This window comes from Pelecanus crispus, chromosome 1, assembly GCF_030463565.1.
Source record: "Pelecanus crispus isolate bPelCri1 chromosome 1, bPelCri1.pri, whole genome shotgun sequence".
NCBI lineage: Eukaryota > Metazoa > Chordata > Aves > Pelecaniformes > Pelecanidae > Pelecanus > Pelecanus crispus.
Genome location: NC_134643.1, coordinates 136,364,020 through 136,387,862, shown reverse-complemented (window position 1 = coordinate 136,387,862; position 23,843 = coordinate 136,364,020).

Sequence of the window (23,843 nt, the reverse complement as noted above, 5' to 3'; positions counted from 1 at the left end):
CAGAGTATTCCAGAAAACCAGGAACTTTTTTACTTGCTCCAGTGCTCAGGGAGAGGCTTTGTGGTATAAGTGGCTTCTCAGCAGCTAACTGAAAGTCCAGGATGATTGAGGCACTGGTGGCTCTCAGGCAGGCAGTGCACACTTGTGACAGGTCCCTGTTTGAAATGGGGGCAAAAGCAGGGCTACAAGCCCAAAGACAGTATCATATAAGAATACATCCCACCTAGATTTAAAATTGTCCAATGTTGACACATTCACTGCAACAGTATACTGAAAACACTGGCTGGTTACCTATATATTTCTGAGTACAGCTCAGAAATTTTGTCATAACATATTGATAGTTTTAATTTCCAGCTATTGCATCTTGTTGTATCATTGCCAGCTAGAGGGAAGAACCAGCTATTGTCAAATTTCTCTTAGGCACTTATATCTTTCAAATTGCCAACTAATTTCCATTTTGTTAAGCTAAAGAGATGAATTCCAGGTTGAGTGATTCAGGTGCTTAAACAGAGGTACCATTTTAGATGCTCTGACATATCTTGCCTGGCCTCCAGCTGCTCATTTAAAAAAGCACTGGTCTCCTATACTGGGTTATACTTGCCATCTCTTCCCAGATGTCTTGTATCATAACCCAGCCAGTAACTTCTTTTGTTTAGAATAGACCTAACTATATGACTGGGATACTCCTCCCCATCCCCTCTGGGACAGTCAGGACTCTTCCAGATTCAGCAAGTCAAAATAAGGTACTCATAATAATTTCTCAGTTTTGAACACCAGCTGAGGACTGAGAGGAATTACAATTTATATAATAATGATGGTTACTGAAAATGGAAGAAGCCTGTTAAAAGGAGATTAAAAGCTACAGGCAAAACAATAAAATACTAGCAGTTGGTATGGTGACTGCTAAAAGACACTGTCAGAGATACCAACTGTATTCTGTCTACCAAAAAGGCTTTGAAAAGACCAAACAAAAGCAAACACAGTTGAACGGCAGAGTGATGGTGGCTAGAACAGAGCATGAATTAGGCCGAATTAAAAGAAAAAGTGGAATAAGGATGAAGATTTTGAATAAGCTTCCAAGGGTAGAAAACCCCAGTTCTTTATTTTTTCTTCAAATTGACCAAAATGAAGAAGCTTACCAGAGAGCTTGTAGGACAGATAGATTCTCGGGATGTAAAGAAAATGCTCAGAGGTGATCAAGCTGTAGCAGAAAAGCCAAATGAGTTATTTGCCTAGATATTTTCTTGAAGAGTACATGGGGAAGTCTTTACAAAGAAAGATGTCGTGGTTTAGCCCCAGCCAGCAACTAAGCACCACGCAGCCGCTCGCTCACTCCCCCTACCTCAATGAGACGGGGAGAGAATTGGAAGAGTAAGAGTGAAAAAAACTCCTGGGTTGAGATAAGAACAGTTTAAGAATTGAAATAAAGTAAAATAGTAATGACAATAATAACAATATAATAATAAAGGTAGTAGTAGTAATAATAATAAACATCACCATCATCATAATATACAAAGCAAGTGATGCACAATGCAATTGCTCACCACCCACCGACCAATACCCAGACAGTTCCCGAGCACCAATCGTGGCTCCCCGGCCAACTCCCCCCAGTTTATATACTGAGCATGATGTCATATGGTATGGAATAGCCCTTTGGTCAGTTTGGGCCAGCTGTCCTGGCTGTGCTCCCTGCCAGTTTCTTGTGCACCTGGCAGAGCATGGGAAGCTGAAAAGTCCTTGACTAGCATAAGCAATACTTAGCAACAACTAAAACATCAGCATGTTATCAACATTCTTCTCCTACTAAATCCAAAAGACAGCACTGTGCCAGCTACTAGGAAGAAAATTAACTCCATCCCAGCTGAAATCAGGCATGAGGAACCATGTCAAAATGAAGTGTCAAGTTAAATTTCTTAAACTGAAAAGGTTTTAGACAAATAGGAAAAATGAATAGTAATAAATAAAAGAACCAGGTGATATTCTTTCAAGCATTTGAACAGAACTTTAAAATGAAATTGTGAATCATAGAATCATAGAATCATAGAATGCTTTAGGTTGGAAGGGACCTTTAGAGGTCATCTAGCCCAGCCCCCCTGCAGTGAGCAGGGACAGCTTTAACTACATCAGGTTGCTCAGAGCGCCATCCAACCTGACCTTGAATGTTGCCAGGGATGTGGCATCTACCACCTCTCTGGGCAACCTCTTCCAGTGCTTCACCACCCTCATTGTAAAAAATTTCTTCCTTACATCCAGTCTAAATCTATGTTTCTTTAGTTTAAATCCATTATTCCTTGTCCTGTCACAACAGGCCTTGCTAAAAAGATTCTCCCCATCTTTCCTGTAGGCCCCCTTTAAGTACTGGAAGGTCGCAATAAGGTCTCCTCGCAGCCTCCTCTTCTCTAGGCTGAACAACCCCAACTCTCTCAGCCTGGCCTCATAGGAGAAATGTTCCAGCCCTCGGATCATTTTAGTGGCCCTCTGCTGGACCCGCTCGAGCAGGTCCATGTCCTTCTTGTGCTGAGAACCCCAGAGCTGGATGCAGTACTCCAGATGAGGTCTCACCAGAGCAGAGTAGAGGGGCAGAATCACCTCCCTCGACCTGCTGGCCACGCTTCTTTTGATGCAGCCCAGGATTCGGTTGGCTTTCTGGGCTGCGAGTGCACATTGTTGGCTCATGTCCAGCTTTTCATCTACCAGTACTCCCAAGTCCTTCTCCACAGGGCTGCTCTCAATCTCTTCATCCCCCAACCTGTATTGATATTAGGGGTTGCCCTGTCCCAGGTGCAGGACCTTGCACTTGGCCTTGTTGAACCTCATGAGGTTCACAGAGGCCCACCTCTCTAGCTTGTCCAGGTCCCTTTGGAAAACATCTTGTCCTCCTGGTGTGTCAACCGCACCACTCAGCAAACTTGCTGAGGGTGCACTCGATCCCACTGTCTATGTCATTGATGAAGATGTTAAATAGCAAAGGTACCAGTACGGACCCCTGAGGGACCCCACTTGTTACCGGTCTCCATGTGGACATCGAGCCATTGGCCACGACCCTCCGGATGCGACCATCCAGCCAATCGAACAGTCCATCGAACCATCCACCCATCAAACCCATATCTCTCCAATTTAGAGAGAAGGATGTTGTGGGGGACTGTGTCGAATGCTTTACAGAAATCCAAGTAGATGACATCCATTGCTTTTCCCTTGTCCACTGATGCAGTTACTCCTTCATAGAAAGCCACTAGGTTGGTCAGGCAGGACTTGCCCTTGGTGAAGCCGTGCTGGCTGTCTCAAATCACCTTCCTGTCCTCCATGTGCTTGAGCGTATTGTATCTTCTAGGAGGATCTGTTCCATGATCTTCCCAGGCACAGAGGTGAGCCTGACAGGTCAGTAGTTCCCAGGGTCCTCCTTTCTTCTCTTTTTAAAATGGGCACAACATTCCCCTTTTTCCAGTCAGCAGGGACAATCAATCACTATAGTAATCAATGGCAGTTTAGTTGCCTAAATAATTTCCAACATTAGGGGACTATAAAGCGGCAGGTTGCAAAGGAGATGTAGAGGACCACAGACTAGACTTTGATTTTCCTACTAGGTATATAAAAACATAATAAACAACAGACTTAAGTAAATGGAATTCCAGAATGCAGTGTTTCTTGTAGAGATACAAGAATATGACACATGGCAAAGAATTAGCAGGGCTTTCATAAAGGGCAATCATGCCTCACAAATAACCTAGTGTTCTTTAAAAGAGTCAGTGATATATGAATATAATTATCAAGTTGATCTACCTGGATTTCCAAACAGCTTTTGACATGATCCCTCATCAAAAAGGTTTAAGAAAACTAAGCTGTCTTGAGATAAAAGATAAATTCCTCTTGTGGTTTAATAAAAGCAAATATGATAGGAAATGCAAAGATGGGCAAATGTGATTATGTGATTACATGAAAGGAAACAAAAGATACAGATAAGGAGAGGCATTACTATGGATGCTCCTGTTCAGGAAGTCTAGCTATTCAATATATTCATAAATGATCTAGAAAAGAAAGTAGGTATAGGGTAACAAAAATTGTTGCTGCTGAGATATTATTGAAGGTATTCAGCTCTCAAATTGACTGCAAAGAGTTACAGGAGGATTTCATGATACTGAATGACTGGACAGTAAAATGGCAGATGTAATTCAAGGTCAATATATGCAAAGAGATGCACATGGAGAAATACATCCTTAATTGTTCATACAGAAAGATGGGTCCTAATTTAGCTATTGCCTCTCAGGAGAGAGGTCTTGAAATTATTGTAGCTGTTGCTATTAAAACATCAGTTAAATGCTCAACAGTGGTCAGAGGAGCAAAAAGTATGATAAGAATGGTTAGGAAACAAAATGAGAACAAAATATAAACTATCATTATGCCACTTTATAAATGTGTGGCGTACTACATCTCGAGCAGTGTGTATAGTTCTTGTTTATGTTTTTTGAAAAGGGGAAAGTGAAAAAAAAAAAGGTCAAGGGAATATAATCAAAGAGGTGGAATGGCTTCTTTCCAGGAAAAACTTAAACAGTTTGGAAAAGAGATGGCTCAGGATGATATGAGATATATATATATATATATATATAAAAAATAAATGTCATGGAGAAGATGTTTGGAGAAAGTTTATTCCTTTGTCTTCATAGCACATTATATAAAGGGCATGAAGTAAAAATAGCAGCTAGAGACAGAAAATAACCAAAAGGAAGTACGTTTTTACACCTTGTGTAATTGAATTGCAGTACTCCTTATGGAGGGGTGTTGTGGTGATCAGATGTAGAGCTGGGTTCAAAACCTGCTGAGAGTGTGAGCTATTAAACACCACAATGCATCTCATGAATTCCATCAGCTGCATGTTGGAGTGAGGCAGAGGCAGACATACCACACAGTCCTTGCCTGGCCTTTTAATATTTTCTTAACCATCTGCCAGTTGCAGATGTCCTTGAGGGGATATTGAGAAAGGTGTGCCTTCTTCCTTCTTACCTGCTACAGCCATGTTTTGTTCCCTAACTCTTATTATTTATCTTCTGATAATACCAAGAAAATCCCTTCTTACTAGGCACTATGTATGCAAAGGGTGAATACCTCTCTTTACTATGAAGTGCTTGAAGACCTTGTTAAAACAAAGGTTTACTGTTTTACAGATAAGGAAGTTTGCCTCAGCAAGATTATATACCTTGTCCAAGGTCACACAGAAAGGATGTTGCAATGTGTTGTTGGTTAAGATCACCCTTGCACTCCAAACACAGTTAGGAAATATGTCACAGATTTTAGTCATAAGCGTTTTTAATTATCTGGGCCTTGCTTGGGTTCATTATTCTAAGTCATTTAGGACCATGGTCTTATTAATTATACAGTAACTTTCTGTATCCAGTGATTTAATTATAGAATATTACCTCATTAAAGACAACAAAACTGATCAAAATAAAGGATTATTTAATACACATAATTGAATCCTTCAGCTTTTAATCAAATTAAACATTGATTATTAATTAAGTGAAATAGAAAGCACTGTCACCTTAACAGAGGAAAAAGCAGACAGGAATGAACTAAAGCTTTTCGTAGACTGTCTGAAGGTGGGGATATTGGAAAACTCACAGATGTCCACTAGTGGGAATAGAGTCCTGATGCTGTTGGGACAGGCACATGTAAGTATCCAAAATGAACACGACAGGCATGGCAACTCTTTCCATGTTCTGCTCTGCACAATCTAGTCCCAAACTGAAAAGCAGGATTAGCCATTTCCCAGGTGTTTCATCTGTGTAATGTGTTTGATGGCACTTCAACTCTTACAGAAATTATTTCATGAACATCAGTATTTTAAATCATTCAGCAGGCAGGTTGTGTTGTTAAAAATGTATCTTCAGTCTCTTTTATGTTCCTTTTTTTTCCTACTCAAGTTAGCACAACATGGTTAGGATCCTCTAGTATCCCACAGTTTCCTAAAAAAACAAACAAATTGTTTGATTTTTCACCTTTACTTTTATTTTCTACTGTTCCTAAGGTTTTTCTGGGATAGTGCTATATTCTTGAAATTTCCTGAAGATGTTTAATTTAATAGGAACAACATAAAAGTTTTTTGCTTCTTTTTTCTCCTTTCTAGCCCCTTTCCTTGAATATGCCATTGTCACAACCAGTCTAACTTACTTCCCCCCCACCCCCCCCACCCCCCGCTTCCTTCCTTTACTGTCTTTTTCCTTTTTCTGTGGCACACTGACTGTGAGGTTCTTTTGCATTGCAGCTGTCTCCTATCATTTTTACTGTTGTCTTGGTGCTATGGGAGCAGAGTGTTCAGGCCCTCCATGCTGCCAGTGTCTTTTTTCTCTCCTCTTTATTGCCTTTGAGCAATGCAGGAACCGCTGCAGAGTACCTTTACCCCATGAACCTCAGAGACCCAAAGCAGGTCAGGAGAACTTGGCTGAAGGGAGCAGATAGCAATGTATCCTATTTCATTAAATAATCAATGTCTATGATATGACCATACATACAGTTCCAGTGCAATTAATGTTGCAGATCAACAGTGTGTTGAAAAACTCTTGAGGCAAGTATTGAAGTCAAATGGTTCCCTTCCACAAAAAATTATGAGGGAAGAGCTGCATAGTAAACACAATCACAGTCATTCCAATCCCAATTCATATTTTCCTTCCTTTGGTTACTGAAATATCTCTCTTAAAATCTAAACCACTGTCAGCAGCAAAAATACAGAATATATGTTATGAAAATGCCTGCTCATATCTCAAACCTCATGACTTGTCTGTATGAGGACAGAAAATCAAAGGTAGTAGTAGCATGTGTGAGATATATATTATTTTGCGTACAGTCAACAGACTTGCATGATGCTGCATGCAGGATATAGTAAATTAAGCAGGTAAAGGAGACCAACACAACCTTCACTTTTTAAGCAAAGGAGTACTGAAATTTGGTACTAAATCATACTAACTCTTACAAAATATCTGAGACTTAGGAAATATCAACTTGGACCACCGTTAGAAAAGTCTGTGAGACTTTCCTCTTTATAAAGCTATTCTACTGCAAGATCAATACTCCAAACTCGCTTCCCTCTGGATATAAATCCCTAACCAAATCTTCTAAAGTATCTTACAATCTGAAGAAAGAAAACCATAACTTTGCATGCAAAGAGGGCTTCCAAGGAGTAGAGGGGAAAAGAGCCAGTGATTTTATGAGACACAGTAGTGCTCATGTTGCCTTTGATCCATCCTCAATAGAAGGCTCATCTGCTACTGTAATGGAAGGAAGCAGAATAATAAAGTAAATTGAAGATTTACAAGCTTGAAGGGAAAAAGATTCAGAATGTCTTGTCTGGGTGCAGTTGCATGTGATTGCTTTTCTGACTTAAGGTGGTCTAGCTCTTTGATGCTGCTGTTAACAAAACTCTTTCAGATATGTATTATCTGAAAGATAATCTTACCAATCTGACCATCTTACAGGTCAGAAAAACTAAGAAGAATATTGAGAAAAATGACTTACTCCCTAAACTAAGCAGTGAACTAGCAGCAGAGCTGGAAATAGAAGCTACATCTTTTCAGTCTTTGCTCAATTTCTGTATTTGTCATGCTTATGGTGAAAAAAAGGCTTTTCATGTGCTACCAGTACTTGATTGCCATGCATATTTTTTTCTTAAAGTAAATGAATGAGGTTCTTTATCTTTCCATACCCCCTTGGTGAGGTTATGGAAGTGTGCATGAGGGTTTGTCCTGGTTTTGGCTGGGATAGAGTTAATTTTCTTCCTAGTAGCTGGCACAGTGCTGTCTTTTGGATTTAGTAGGAGAAGAATGTTGATAACATGCTGATGTTTTAGTTGTTGCTAAGTATTGCTTATGCTAGTCAAGGACTTTTCAGCTTCCCATGCTCTGCCAGGTGCACAAGAAACTGGGAGGGAGCACAGCCAGGACAGCTGGCCCAAACTGACCAAAGGGCTATTCCATACCATATGACATCATGCTCAGTATATAAACTGGGGGGAGTTGGCCGGGGAGCCGCGATTGGTGCTCGGGAACTGTCTGGGTATTGGTCGGTGGGTGGTGAGCAATTGCATTGTGCATCACTTGCTTTGTATATTATGATGATGGTGATGATTATTATTATTACTACTACTACCTTTATTATTATATTGTTATTATTGTCATTACTATTTTACTTTATTTCAATTCTTAAACTGTTCTTATCTCAACCCAGGAGTTTTTTTCACTCTTACTCTTCCAATTCTCTCCCCGTCCCATTGGGGTATGGGGAGTGAGCGAGCGGCTGCGTGGTGCTTAGTTGCTGGCTGGGCTAAACCACGACAGGGTTTAATGTCTTTAGAAAGCTCTTTGAGGGTGCAATGTTACAACATTTTCTGTGAAGCTACCCAAGTGCAGGATCATTCTGGCCTCACTGAGGAAAAAATTCATGACTGTAGGCTGCACACCAGATCTCAGGAGGTGACTCTTCTTTGCCTTTGCTGCATTCATATTGTAAGAGGTCAAACTGTGAGAGATGTCTTTGTTGCACTGACTAACCCTCATAAAGAATGGACTCAAGCCTTGGTCCTGGTTCAGGATTCAACAGGAATGCAAAGCTCATCTACTCTCTTGTTCAGAAAAGCACTACCACATTTTGAATCAGCCATAACTTAGAGTTGAGTTTCGATTTGTAATTATGAAGTGTTGCAGTGATAAAGTTGAAAAGTCAGCAGCCAGCCACTAATACATGTTTCAAAGAGTAGTTGGAGGATGGCATTTTACCCACCCATGACCAGTTATGGAAAACTGAGAGAACTGCATATTAGAATGTGCTAAGAAATATAGGAGAGCAGCCAAAGACTGAATCAGAAATGATGACAAAAGAGCTAGAATACTGGTTGTAATCCAACCCATTTTCGGTCAATGGACAATAAGGGGTTGTGACAATTCCCAAGCTCCAGAGGTGACTGGTTCTCTCTGAAACAGTTGTCTCACATCCTTTGTCATTCCCACATTTTTATGCTAATGTCACTTTTGAGCTTTGCCTTGCCTTCTGCAGACCTTTCCTAGCTCACATTGTTTCTTAAGGGCTCTGCCATGATTTGGAGCAGCTCTGCTGGCAGCCCACCAGCAGAATTGGAGGGTTTCTCTGAGGTGCAAGGACAACCTCCTTGCTCAGGCTTGGTTGACAAGGTGGCAGGTTTGAGGGAAGAAAGGCAAAAAAACCTTTGAAAACTGTTCTGTAATTAATCCCAGATCTGGTTCTTAGACTGATGCCTGCAAACTGCCCAGTGAGAGTTAATTTTCACAGCGCTAAGCACAATTACTGAAGTTTTAGGTGATCAGACTTTTGTCTTTTAATAACATGAAATTGCAGAAAGGAGTCAGAGATTCTCCTCATTGCAAGTCAGTCAAACTGTAAACAAGGATACTCTACTGTTCATTAACCTCAGTTCAGCAAAACCACTCTTTGTTTGAGAATGTACTGAAGGGGGCTGGCACGATCATAGTCATAGAATCATAGAATGCTTTGGGTTGGAAGGGACCTTTAAAGGTCATCTAGTCCAACCCTCCTGCAATAAGCACGAACATCTTCAACTAGATCAGGTTGCTCAGAGCACCGTCCAACCTGACCTTGAATGTTTCCGGGGATGGGGCATCTACCACCTCTCTGGGCAACCTGTTCCAGTATTTCACCACCCTCACTGTAAAAATATTTTTCCTTATATCTAGTCTGAATCTACCCTCTTTAAGTTTAAAACTGTTACCCCTTGTCCTATTGCAACAGGCTCTGGTAAAAAGTTTGTCCCCATCTTTCTTACAAGTACTGCAATAAGGCTGCAGTAAGGCTGCAATAAGGTGTCCCCAGAGCCTTCTCTTCTCCAGGCTGAACAACCCCAACTCTCTCAGCCTTTCCTCATATGAGAGGTGTTCCAGCCCTCTGATCATAATCGTGGCCCTCCTCTGGACCTGCTCCTACAGGTTCATGTCTTTCTTATGCTGGGGGGCTCCAGAGCTAGACACAGTACCTCAGGTGAAGTCTCACCAGAGCGGAGTAAAGGGGCAGAATCACCCCCCTCAACCTGCTGGCCATGTTTCTTTTGATTCAGTCAAGGATACGGTTGGCTTTCTGGGCTGCAAGTGCACATTGCCAGCTCATGTCCAGCTTCTCATCAACCAGAACCCCCAAGTCCTTCTCTGTAGGGCTGCTCTCAATCTCTTCATCCCCCAGCCTGTATCGATACTGTGGGTTGCCCTGTCCCATGTGCAGGACCTTGCACCTTGGCCTTGTTGAACCTCATGATGTTCACATGGGCCCACTTCTCAAGCTTGTCCAGGTCCCTCTGGATGGCATCCCATCCCTCAGGCATGACAACCGCACGACTCAGCTTGGTGTCTGCAAACTTGCTGAGGGTGTGTTTGATCCCATTGTCCATATCATTGATGAAGATATTAAACAGTACTGTTCCCATCCGGACATTGAGCCATTAACCACTACCCTCTGGATGTGACCATCCAACCAATTCCTCATCCACTGAACAGTCCACCTATCGAATCCATATCTATCCAATTTAGAGAGAACAATGTTGTGGGGAACCATGCCAATGGCCTTACAGAAGTCCAGATAGATGACATCTGTAGCTCTTCCCTTGCCCACTGATGTAGTCACTCCATCATGGAAGGCAACTAGGTTGGTCAGGCAAGACTTGCCCTTGGTGAAGCTGTGCTGGCTGTCTTGGATCACCTCCCTGTCCTCCATGTGCCTTAGCATAGCTTCTAGGAGGATCTGTTCACAGGCACAGGGGTGAGTCTGACAGGTCAGTAGTTCCCTGGATCCTCCTTTTTCCCCTTTTTAAAAATGGGTGCAATATTTCCCTTCTTCCAGTCACCAGGGACTTCCCCTGACTGCCATTGCTTTTCAAATATCATGGAGAATGACTTACCAACTACATCAGCCAATTACCTCAGGATTCTGGGATGCATCTCATCAGGTCCCATAGACTTATGTATGTTCAGGTTCCTCAGGTGGTCACAAACCTGATCTTCTCTTACAGTGGGAGGGACTTTGCTCCCCCAGTCCCTGTCTTGCAGTCCATCCACTCAAGAGGTGTGGGGAGAGAGGTTGCTGGTGAAGACTGAGGCAAAAGGATTGTTGAGTACATCAGCCTTCTCCTCATCCGTTGTTACCAGTTTGCCAGTCTTGCTCAGCAGGATAGGTACACTTTCTTTGACCTTCCTTTTCTGATTGATATATCTGTAGAAGCCCTTCTTGTTATTCTTGCATCCATTGCCAAGTTCAGCTCCATCCGCGCCTTGGCCTTCCTGACCCCATCCTTATACAACTGGGCAGCATCCCTATACTCTTCCTAGGAAGTCCCTGCTTCCACTGCCTGTGCATTTCCTTCTTGCCCTTTAGTTTGATCAGCAGGTCTCGACTCATTGATGCTGGTCTCTTGCCTTCCTTTCCTGATTTCTTACACCTGAGGATGAAGAAGTCTTGTGGTCTACGGAAAGCGTCCTTAAAGATCTGCCAGCTCTGTTCTGCTCTCTTGTCCCTGAGGGCAGTTTCCCAGGGGGTCCTATTGACTAACTGCTTGAACAGCTGGAATTTTGCTTTCCTAAAATTCAGGGTTCTGACTTCACTCTTTGCCTGACCCATATCCCTCAGGACTGTGAACTCTACCAGTGCGTCACCACTGCGGCCCAGGCTGCCTCCAATCTTGACATCACTGTGTCTCACTTGTGTTGGTGACCATCAGGTTCAGTATTGCAACCCCTCTGGTAGGGCTGTCTATTATGATGTGCCGTGAGAGCAAGAGAAGGTGGGAGGAGAGGCATTGGGTTGAAACTGAGCGCAGGGAAGGGGGAGGGAGAAGAGGTGCTTCCCTCAGTGTTTGTTTAATTGTTTGTCTTCCTGTTTTACTTAATACTTGAATCAGTAATTAAAAATTGATGCTAATTGGCAATAAATTACATTAAGTGCAATTCCCTGAGCTGAAACTGTTTTGCCCACAACAGGTCTTTATCCTGAAACATTTGCTTCTGATGGTGTTACTGAGGAGGAGTTTCAGTGATGAAGGAAACAAGGTTAGAAATGACCATGAAATGATGGAGCCTTCTCAGATGACAATCTCACTGACCTGAGGATATGGATGGCTGTGTTACCCCTTCTCTTTCCTACTTTCCCCTGCCCTTCTTCCTCTCTATTCCCTATTCCCTTTCCGTCCCTGTTAGGGAAGGCAGCACTCTCCCCATAAGAAAGCAACTTTGGTGACGGGGCACAGAGCAGGCATGCAACAAGGAGAAAACTCCTTCAGAAGGGATACAGTGGAAATTCTCAAGGTGTTGGAGAAGCATGTCCTTGAAACTGTTATGGTACATGGGGTAACCTTTGAGGATGGCTGCATGCTGCCAGTGTGGTATAAAGAGTTTTACATCTTTATTTAAACTACATCATTAAAATGAATGTAAAGTTATTACTATAATGCCTTGTCCTTTTCCCCACTTGACAGGGGAAAAAACCGATGCACTTATTATCTGTCTGATGAATAAATGCAAAAATAAATCCTCATTATGAAACTTGCTTATATAGGTCTGTTTCAGATATTAAACCATTATATCTTGCCTCTAAACTACATTATTCCCCAAAGCAAACAGAAATTTTCACAAGGTGGCATTTTGTACTACACATTTGAATTTATATAAAGTAAGGCATACAGTGTTCAACATATATCAGTAAAAGCCTTTGATTTATATTTCTTAGAACTAGGTCACATAAAGCATTCATTTTAGGATGAGGATATGTATGTGCCTGCTTATACTGGCATCTTTAGCTCTGAATAAGAATATATAATTGTGGTAAAGAGATATTTGTCAAGCAAAATGATGGCTTATTGTTTTTCTCTGAGTTAAAGGTGATAATTACTCATGGTTTATATGAAGCCATCAGTAATACACAGCTTCTCTGGTATTGCTATTTACCCTGTAGGCACCCCTGTAAGTTTACCCCCAATGACTGTTACTATCTTGGTGGTGGGTGATCATCCAAAGAAAAAGAGAGTTGTGGTGGGAAATGGCCTCCTGTGTCACAGAGTTCAGGACTCTACTGCTGCAGATACCCATGCTATATAACATCTTTTTTCATTTTTCTTTTTCACTCCCTATGTTAAAACTCTCTAGCTTTGCTGGAACGCATTATTCTTCAAGAAAGTATTCCACAGTCTCACTTTGCTGAAAAATAGAACTTTCTTCTGTTCATGGAGCTGTTGGATAAATGTTAATGCTCAGTTTATACTCATTAATTCATGTACCCACAGAGACCTTTAAATTAAAGAGCTCCACTTCTTCCTGTAGTTTATTACAAATCATGTTGTAGTTACAAAGTGCAAACTAAATCTACTCCCAAACTTTATAAACTTGCCTAAACCCCATATTTTTTTAATTCTCATCTAAAAAAACAGGCTTTTGATTCCCCAAATAACTTTGCAGCCCTTACATTAGTCCTTTGTAGTGTATGTTCATGTTCTTTGAACACTGATGTTCAAAGCATTGCAAATGAAGCCAAGGCAGTGCCTTGTACAGAGCCCTAATGCTTCCCTGTTACTGAAATATTTCACCTGAACCTCATCAGAGGACCACATTTGCCTTTTTTATTGCCTGTGTTACAGAAGTGATCATTTTATGACTGATTAAATCAGCAAATGCAAATGCTAATAAAATAGCAACATTGAAGAAGTAATTGATTTTTAAGTGGCTAGACTGAATAAAGAGTTAATTTGGCCTTTCTGATTTTTTTTTTTTTTTTTTGGTGCTAGGTGCAGACAATGCTTGGTAGCAAAGCTTGCACTGATTTTAACTGACTGGCTGACCTCTGTGAGGGAGTCCAAAATCTGGAACTTTGCCCTTTGGGCTGACTGAATATTGCATTGCTGTAAGGCACAGAGAAAATAATGAGGAGTGGGGGGTAGACAGAGAAGGTGTGTGAGAGAGAATTCATGGTTTTATGTACACTGCATGCTCAGAAGAGACACTTTCTCTGAGAAATGCAAACTCAACCACTTTCTTTAATTGACCCTTCACACTTGAATAATTTATTTCCAGTTTGTTACTAGTTGTGTTTTGGCTTCCACTCTTGCACTGAGATGTGGAGCTAGGTCTGCTCCTGAAGCCTGCTAGCTTTTGCTGAACCAGCTGTTTTGGGGCTCTGCACATGGGAATGTGGCAATGAGATACGGTAGGTATAAGTGGATAATGCAGTGAGGCAGGACTCCCTTTAAATTGGGACTGAACTGAATAAATTAGAGGGAATGTTGTTAAAACTGTGACTTGTGACCCATTTTTATCTTGCATTTCACCAAGCAAGGGGATAGTCTAGGAGTCTTCAAGCTTTAATGAGCCCCTATCTTCTCCTAGTTGAACTCTGAGAGGAAGGAAGCATCCCAGTGAATAAATGCTAGGAGCCAAGCTTAACTAGACTATGTGAATGATAAATTTTTTTCTAGCAGGGTTGACTTTAAAGCTCTATTGGGCTCAAAGTTTATTCACACTGGCACAGAGAAGTCCAAGTAACTTCATTTTATCCCATAGAAGGCTGCAGTACCTTACAGGTATTAATCTTACAGTGATGGGTTTGCCTCTGCCCTATAGATAAGGCTGGGTATCTGTAGATACAGATAACCTGGAGGATATCTGTAAAGGAGAGGTGGAGTATGGATATCCCATTGGCAGGAGTAGCTAAATCATATCTTACACATTTGAAGACACTCAGGATGGACTTCTTGCCATCAAATGTGTCATAGCACAGACTGCTTCAGAGGCAGAAAGCAATGAACACAATGTTTTTTAAAATACATTTGCCACCATTTAGGCATGTGATTATTGGAGGGGGATTGTGAGAGGCAGCAATTTGGAGATGTTCTGGAAATCATGTGTAACGCGTCCCTTGTAGATGACATACCACAGCCTGGAGCAGAGACTCCAGAACAAAAGGTATAGGCTCTTCCTTGTGTCCGCGAAAGGTCTGAACTTTTTGCCTTTCTTCTCTTTAGGGAAGGGCAAAAGTGAGACTGAACACATACCAACTGGTGAGCAATGGGATCTGGAAGAAAACTGACCTGAGGCTCCTTTCCAGTGCTCAGCAGTTCACATTGAGTGTCGTTGCTTGATATCAGATGTACAACCACAAAAGAATGCAGAGGCAATGAGACTTCCCAGCAGCTGGCTGAAAGTGGCTTCTCTTAACCTTTCAAAGTTTGTATTTTTGCATGTTTATTTTTTGTGATATGAGCTCCTGCTGACATCACAGCTGAGCAAACACTCTCCTGTTGATAGGTATACACTTTCCTTTTCCCTTGCAGCAGTGGAGACTATGGCAAGGTCTGAACCAGGAAGACAAGAGCTCAGGGATCTGAGGGGAGCTAAGACAGCAGAGCGCCAGTTTGCTGAGCAGCTCTGTGTATGTCTTAGCTGCAACAAAGAGCTTTTCCATTGCAAATGGACATGAAATATTTTATGAGGGAAGGTATTATCACAGTTTGAGAGGATGGATGTGATCAAGGGTACGTATTCATCTTAGCGAGGGAACTAAAAGCTATAAATACAAGGTAGGGTGATTACCTGTGGGCAGATGAGTACTGGCTATACATTTTGACAGTGGAAATCCATATTTTGCTTGGCTCAAGTAAGAAATATAAAACATTTTTGTTGTTGTTGCTTTTTTTGCATTTTCTTTATGTCTTAATTACCCCTCCTGTCAGAAATAACATATGCAAGTTGACAACAGAAAAGTTAGAGGCATCTATTCCAAAGTCCTGGAAAGATTCAGGTGTAGTTTGGTTAGAATTCAAAATGATGATTCTTATGAGAAAATGGTGTTGTCCTGAACTGAGATCTTAGTCACAGTCAGACTACTGACTGCATCACAAACTTGCTTTCATATTTTTTCTGGGTTACAATATATGACTTAAACAAGCTCTGGAGGCCCGTCAGAAGGATGCTTGTTATTAAACTCCACTGATGTAATACATCCCCCTTGATGAACAAGAAAGGTGAACTTGTATCAATGGACGAGGAGAAGGCTGAGGTACTCAACAACTTCTTTGCCTCGGTCTTCACCGGCAACCTCTCTCCTCACCCCTCCCAAATTGATGGACCAAAAGATGGGGACCAGGGGGGTAAAGCCCCTCCCACTGTAAGGGAAGATCAGGTTCGAGACCACCTGAAGAACCTCAATGTACACAAGTCTATGGGACCTGATGAGATGCACCCCAGAGTCCTGAGGGAATTGGCTGATGTAGTTGCCAAGCCACTCTCCATGATATTTGAAAAGTCATGGCAGTCAGGTGAAGTCCCTGCTGACTGGAAGAAGGGGAATGTTGTGCCCATTTTTAAAAAGGGAAGAAAGGAGGACCCTGGGAACTACTGACCTGTCAGGCTCACCTCTGTGCCTGGGAAGATCATGGAACAGATCCTCCTAGAAGATATGCTCAAGCACATGGAGGACAGGGAGGTGATTCGAGACAGCCAGCACAGCTTCACCAAGGGCAAGTCCTGCCTGACCAACCTAGTGGCTTTCTATGAAGGAGTGACTGTATCAGTGGACAAGGGAAAAGCAATGGATGTCATCTACTTGGATTTCTGTAAAGCATTCGACACAGTCCCCCCCAACATCCTTCTCTCTAAATTGGAGAGATACGGGTTTGATGGGTGGACTGTTCGATGGATAAGGAGTTGTTTGGATGGTCGCATCCAGAGGGTCGTGGTCAATGGCTCGATGTCCACATGGAGACCGGTAACAAGTGGGGTCCCTCAGGGGTCTGTACTGGTACCTTTGCTATTTAACATCTTCATCAATGACATAGACAGTGGGATCGAGTGCACCCTCAGCAAGTTTGCAGATGACACCAAGCTGAGTGGTGCGGTTGACACACCAGGAGGACAAGATGTCATCCAGAGGGACCTGGACAAGTTGGAGAGGTGGGCCTGTGTGAACTTCATGAGGTTCAACAAGGCCAAGTGCAAGGTCCTGCACCTGGGACGGGGCAACCCCCGGTATCAATACAGGTTGGGGGATGAAGAGATTGAGAGCAGCCCTGTGGAGAAGGACTTGGGGGTACTGGTGGATGAAAAGCTGGACATGAGCCAACAATGTGCGCTTGCAGCCCAGAAAGCCAACTGTATCCTGGGCTGCATCAAAAGAAGCGTGGCCAGCAGGTCGAGGGAGGTGATTCTGCCCCTCTACTCTGCTCTGGTGAGACCTCATCTGGAGTACTGCATCCAGCTCTGGGGTTCTCAGCACAAGAAGGACATGGACCTGCTCGAGCGGGTCCAGCAGAGGGCCACTAAAATGATCCGAGGGCTGGAACATTTCTCCTATGAGGCCAGGCTGAGGGAGTTGGGATTGTTCAGCCTAGAGAAGAGAAGGCTGCGAGGAGACCTTATTGCGACCTTCCAGTACTTAAAGGGGGCCTACAGGAAAGATGGGGAGAATCTTTTTAGCAAGGCCTGTTGTGACAGGACAAGGAATAATGGATTTAAGCTAAAGAAGAATAGATTTAGACTAGACATAAGAAAGAATTTTTTTACAATGAGGGTGGTGAAGCACTGGAAGAGGTTGCCCAGAGAGGTGGTAGAGGCCCCATCCCTGGCAACATTCAAGGTCAGGTTGGACGGGGCTCTGAGCAACCTGATGTAGTTAAAGCTGTCCCTGCTCACTGCAGGGGGGCTGGGCTAGATGACCTCTAAATGTCCCTTCCAACCCAAAGCATTCTATGATTCTATGATTCTATGATCCTTTTAAAAGGTCCTTAAGTTTGGAGCTTTTTCTGCAATCGCTCTACTAAAAAATCAGCCAGGTGATTAATCCAAATGGCACTATGCAAATGATTGTTTCTGTGGCTCTTCCTGTGATGCCCACACTTTTGTCTTCCCTGCTTGAAATGAGGACATTTCTTTTTTCTTTCCTTTTGAAAAGGCAATTCCTTTGCCAGAGAATGTGTTTCTCAACTGTGGACAATGAAAGTCTGAACTGGCCCTCTGAATATGTTTAGAAGTTGCACATGAAAAAAAAACCCAAACAACCCACTTTGGAAAGATTTTCGATATCAAGAACATACAAATCATGAGTTTTTGAGAGGTGGAGTAGGTCAGAGCAATTACAGATGAAATTCAAAACATTAGATGACTTCTGAAAGAAGTCAAGAGTTGTAACATAGAAATAATCTTCTACCTGTTCCTTTCCTGTCACATTGATTGTGCTCCTTGAATCACATGCCCAGCGCTATATTTCCTCACATTGTTGTCATCTTCACTGGAATTTCAAAGCTTGCATTTCTCTCTCCACCTAGTGCTCTTCCTCTCTCCTCTGTTATTTTTACTGTAATTGTTATGGTGTCAGCTGTGCTGATCACTTCAGAGGGCTGAGGTCTTAAGTGTCAGTACACACATTCAGTATTTATATAGCTTTTTATCATGTTATTGGCTTTTTTCATTCACTTCCTGTATCAGTCTAGAAATGAAAGGGACATTATTGCAACAGCCTTGGCTTTCCTCTTGTGTTGAGATTTTTCAAATGACAGATGGAGTTACCTTTTAAAACATACCCGTGATAAGAAATGAACTCCAGATCTGTGTCACTTGAATTATTTAGCCTGACACTTAACAAATAGAGCAGCTTAAGTTCTCCATGGAAGCAGTTTAGTTAAGAAAGAGGATGCAAATCAGACCAGTTGCATATTTAAAGTGTGAATGCATCAGTGTGTGAACCCTGCCACACTATCACATCAACTTTTGATAGTCATTAAAGGAAGATGATATATTTTCTTTCAGCTTTGGTCATTTAGCAGGTGTGTAGAAGATTTTTCTCCCCCTGGAAGCCCACATTATGCAGTCTTGTTTTTTTTTAATCCAATCTGTCTGTGTCAGAAGCCCAGCAGTAAGTCTGCTTCTCTGTATGAGGGAAATTGTTTTCTACTAACTGATGACCTCAGCATAGCAGTTTCTTTTCCAGCACATCAAAGCTCACAGTGAGACTTGCTGCAGCAAGTGCACTTTTGAGTGGCTTTATGACATATGAAGACCCTCTTTGGCATTCATACTGTGCTTCTCTATTGTTTACAAGCTAACAGTGAATTATTTATGGAAGTTGCTGGAGATATGACTCTCTTTTTGCCCAAAAGCTGTATTTTATCTTGTGTTGAGACTTTATGTGAAAGCTATTTTGGGGGTTTATGTCCTTTTTACATTTATTTGACAGGTTTTATGGTACCAATCCCTTGTTTCCATTTTTATTACCATTAAAACCCATCTCTGAAAATTATTATTAAATGCAGCATGGCTTTAACTCACCTGATGATATTTTTCTTTGCATTGCTGTTTTTGAACGATTTCAGATAAGATTGTACTGAACAAACTAACATGAATATTCTTAGCAAAGAAGCAGCCATTTTGTTTCTTCAAATAAAGCTTAAGATCATTGGTTCATATATGCAAAGTACATACCTTAGATCAGGGTCCAACTATCCTTCACTCTACATTTGTAAGTTATGACATCTGTCAATAGTTGCATCGGCATAAAGCCAAACTGTTAGTAGTGACCAATGTTAAAACTCACTGATCGTTTGCCCTATTTTATAGCTATTGAAGCATCAAAGACAGGCAGTGTTACAACAGTTTGACCAAACTGATCTTAGAAACGACATATAATTTCAGCTGTGTAGGAGTGAACTGCAATTTGATATTTTCTTTTTCCCACTTAACAAGAGGAGGGTAACTGCATTCATTGCCACATTACTCTTAAGAAGTTATTTGGACTTCTTTCTATACATGCCAAACTCAGAATCAGTTCAGTTCAGAGTACAGAATGATTCCAGACACTGGTAGTTAAAACTGGCTGAGAAGGACCTTTCTTCCCCAGGTTCTTCATGTTAAATGAATTTATTCTTTGGATGATGGTACTGCCTAAATGTCGTAGTTAGGTCCTCTGCTAAAGGCAGAATTAGGAACTTCTCCATCTCTGAAGTTCACATTCAGACATTTATGTATCATTTCACATCTGCTGAAAATGGAAATTTTGGCCCTGTGTCAGTCTTTCTGTTTGAATTCAGGATCTGGAATGCTTACGCATTTAGAGCCTGAAAGCCTAAGAAAGTAGATATCCTATGGATTTGTTGCAACTATCAGTGGTAATTTTCTATTACTTTGCATGGCTCTTTTAAAGTTTTTCACAGAAAAGTGACTGTGCATGGAAGTATATGTTTCATAGACTAAAAGTTAAGGTACTCTGAAAAATGGAAATGCCAGACTATAGGCATTGCTGTGATTGTTTTTGCAACATGGAACCTCATGGTTGGTTTGATAGTGGTATAACTTGCACATCAAATACTGCATTCATTTCACCTAGCTTCACGTGACTATGATTTAGATGTGTAGAGCTGATATAATAATCTTGAATCCCTTTATAGTCTATGGTAAAAAGCAGGCATCACTGGACATTGAAATTAATCTGACTCCCAGGTATCTGCTGTTCTGAGCAGCATTAGAGCTTTCATAGTGAAAAAGTGGCATTATCACATGATTTCTGTTCATGGCTAATTAGGTCAATCTTATTTGGGGTTGGTATGGCTTTTCAGCTTACAGATGTAAAGCTTCCTGTGGGAGGTGTTTTGAATATATAACATGGGGTTTGCAGAAGTGGGTAGGACCATTAAAAATCTGTTTCATTTCATTATAAGAGAGCTGGATTAGCACTGAATGCTTTAGGATATACTATTTTTAGTGCCAGCTGTTCCTCTTGGAGGGGTTAAGTATTTATGCTGGTTGCTTCTTGTTTCTCTTCTTTGAGGAAATATGTGATCTTCTGAAACACATCATGGCTGCCAAATTTTAATCCAAAGGTCTCAGCTGAGTTGCCTAAACATTGGCATTTACTTTCATTTGAGACACCACTGGGCATCCCTGATATCTGGATGGGGCTGACAGATATTACACAAGAAAGAAGGGAGATAGATGTACTGCTGGTGTAGCAGCTGAAGGCCAGCCAGGATACTGTAGAACATCTTAAATGGCATTAGTAGTCTATGCTTAGGATGTGAATCATGCCCTAATTTCCTTCCGTAGTTTCCTTCGACTGTCCAGCTATGGTACTGGGGCAAAAGAAATTGCAATCAGCTTCCTTAATTACTCTGGCTGTAACAGTCTTAGTGGAGGCAGGACACTTTCCATTTCTTGTTACAATAGTTGCAATCTCCTGTTTGACTTACCAATGTCTTGTCTTGTATTTACATGTAGCTTTAAAGATCTCTATATGCAAGGACCTGCTTTTATAGATAGACCGTTGGCATTAGGCCTTGGCAACAATACAGATATTCCCATGCCAGAACAAGCTCAGCTGTACTGGACTACAAGTGCATTTGTCTTTGGAAGTGGAGGCCTCCCTCCTGCTTGTTTATTCCTTTTTGACTCACAGCAAATAGAACTTGGTCTTGATCTCAGTAGCTGGGGCATGGAGTTTCATAAAGACCCAGTGCCTATTTGATTGACATTTTTAAATTTGCTTCTAAATCAAGGCCTTCCCACTCAGTCAACCACCCACAGAATGACATTTCAGAAATAAAAGCATAGCATCTCTGCAGATCTGTCCCTTGTTACTGAAGCATCTCTCTGTCTCCAAGATAATTAAAGCCTTACCTATGAGCTACGGTCCTGTATGTCAAGTAGGACCTTGTCTCTCAAATTCTGAAAGACTTTGGAACCTGCAAAAAGCAGATAAAATTCAGTCAGTGACTTCAAGCCTTGTTTTCTGCCTGAGTTAGGAGTCAGCATAGAGACATGATGGAGTTAAAACCAGCAAGGAATAAGGCTTACTGGTCCAGGATACCTGGGAAAGCTATTTATTCATTCTCTAATGGGCCAAATTATTCTTTAATTTCATCCAGTTTTTGCTATATCACTACCACCACTACTACTACTACTATAGCTACATAACTACCTAGGTATATACTTGGTTTAACTCACTTGATTTTGAGTACCTGTATTTTTTGCTTCTTAAACACAGAAGGGCAGAGTGCTGCAGTCTATTGTCTTAGAAAATCCCCCTAATGTCTAGCAGTAAAAAGTAGCCCTGTGTCTTTCATTGGAAAGCTGATGTTTTTGTTCAAACCACTGTCTATTTCTTTCCTCTTCCAGACTTCAACTGAAGAGTGGTGATGGTTTATGCTCAGTTCTTTAAATTCAGCAGACAAGCTTCTCACATCTGGTCAATTACCTGTGTCCTACTTGCCCTTTCTGTCTAATCCCTCTCTTATACACAAGTCCTTTATGATGTGACAGTTGAACATTAAAAACAATGTGAGGTTAGATCAGAGGCAAGCTGAAAGTAACCCCTGTCTGAATGACAGATGCCTGTGTTGTACTTATATTTTGCTTCTCCAGCAAAAATGTCCATGAAGACAATATTTCATATATGACTTTACAGAAATTTAGGTTAGAATGAAATTTGTTAGGAGACCTTTTCAAAGTTAAAAACATTGACAAAATGAGTGTTGCATAAAAAGTCTAGTTATTGGCAATGCTTGTTTAAAGGTATAAGATCCTGTAGAATTCCTATTACAAATGAGCAAACAAATCCTGGATTTGATGCTTGGGCAGTAGAGTAAAAATAAAGCATCTTAAATGCCTTGTGCTGTTGTGCTGATGGATGACACCTTCATGTTCCATTTATGAGTGACTTTAGTGCTATAATTTTGGGACATTTCAACATGTAATTTAATCCCATCTGGAGTCAAGAAGTTAATTTCTTTTTTTGCCATTAGACCTTGCTTTTCTCTTATACCTCAGCCTTTCAAACTCATATTTAAAGTAACATAGACTGTATTCTAACATTTTAGTTATCACCAATATGTGCTTGGACTGGGCATAACAGAAGAAGTGACCAAGCAAAGATGTCCATGGAATAAATATTCCCAACTCACTATCAGTTCTTCTGGTGGCCCTGGAATAGACTAAGCCAGAGACTTTTTGCCCTTGCAGGGGTCAAAAAGGAACCTTTTTAGAAGTAGTTTTGTCCCATATTTATATGTAATTAAATTGACACGCAGGAGCTGTACTCTTGTGCCTAACTCACAGAGCTCCAGAGATTTGTCTTATTCTTCACTTCACTATTTAGTTAATCATAACTGGTTTAAATAAGATGTTTCCAAAGTGTGGTGTGAGGATGACTAGTGGACTGCAAAGCTGTGGAAATTGTTTCCTGGTGTTATTAAACTGTGTTTTCAATAACATTCAGAATTTGAAGCATAAAGGGTGCATGACTATCTATAAAAAATGAAGAGAGCAAACAATGACCCACTCCTCATTCCCAGATTGGAGAGCGATGCATTCATTCAGTCATTAATGCAGACAGTGTGAGTGAAAGTACAGATTCCCAGTCCCAAAGAATTTTCCTTCTGGACATTGCAGTTTGCTTGGCTTAATCCTCATCCTTTCAAAAGCAGCAGTTTTTCAGGCATACTGTACAATACTCAAGACTAATCTAGCATAACATTCACTGAAAATGTTAAAAATATGTTTTAATGTTTTTGCCAGCACTAAGTATAAACCCTACAACAAATGAAGAAAGGGTATTTATATGTGTGTTTTCAGAGCTCTCAGAGAACGCAGAAAATCCATACATTCACTCCACAGCCCCCAACCCACTGCCATTTGCATGCTCTTAACATGATATTTATTCATTGCAAATTAAAGCATTATCATTTCTGCATTCAATCCCTCTGTAATAGCAGAAGAAGTAATATAAACAGGCTTCTAGATTCCAATGACATATTCATTAGGACTGAATTATGAGTTCAGCACATCCTGAAAATAGGGACG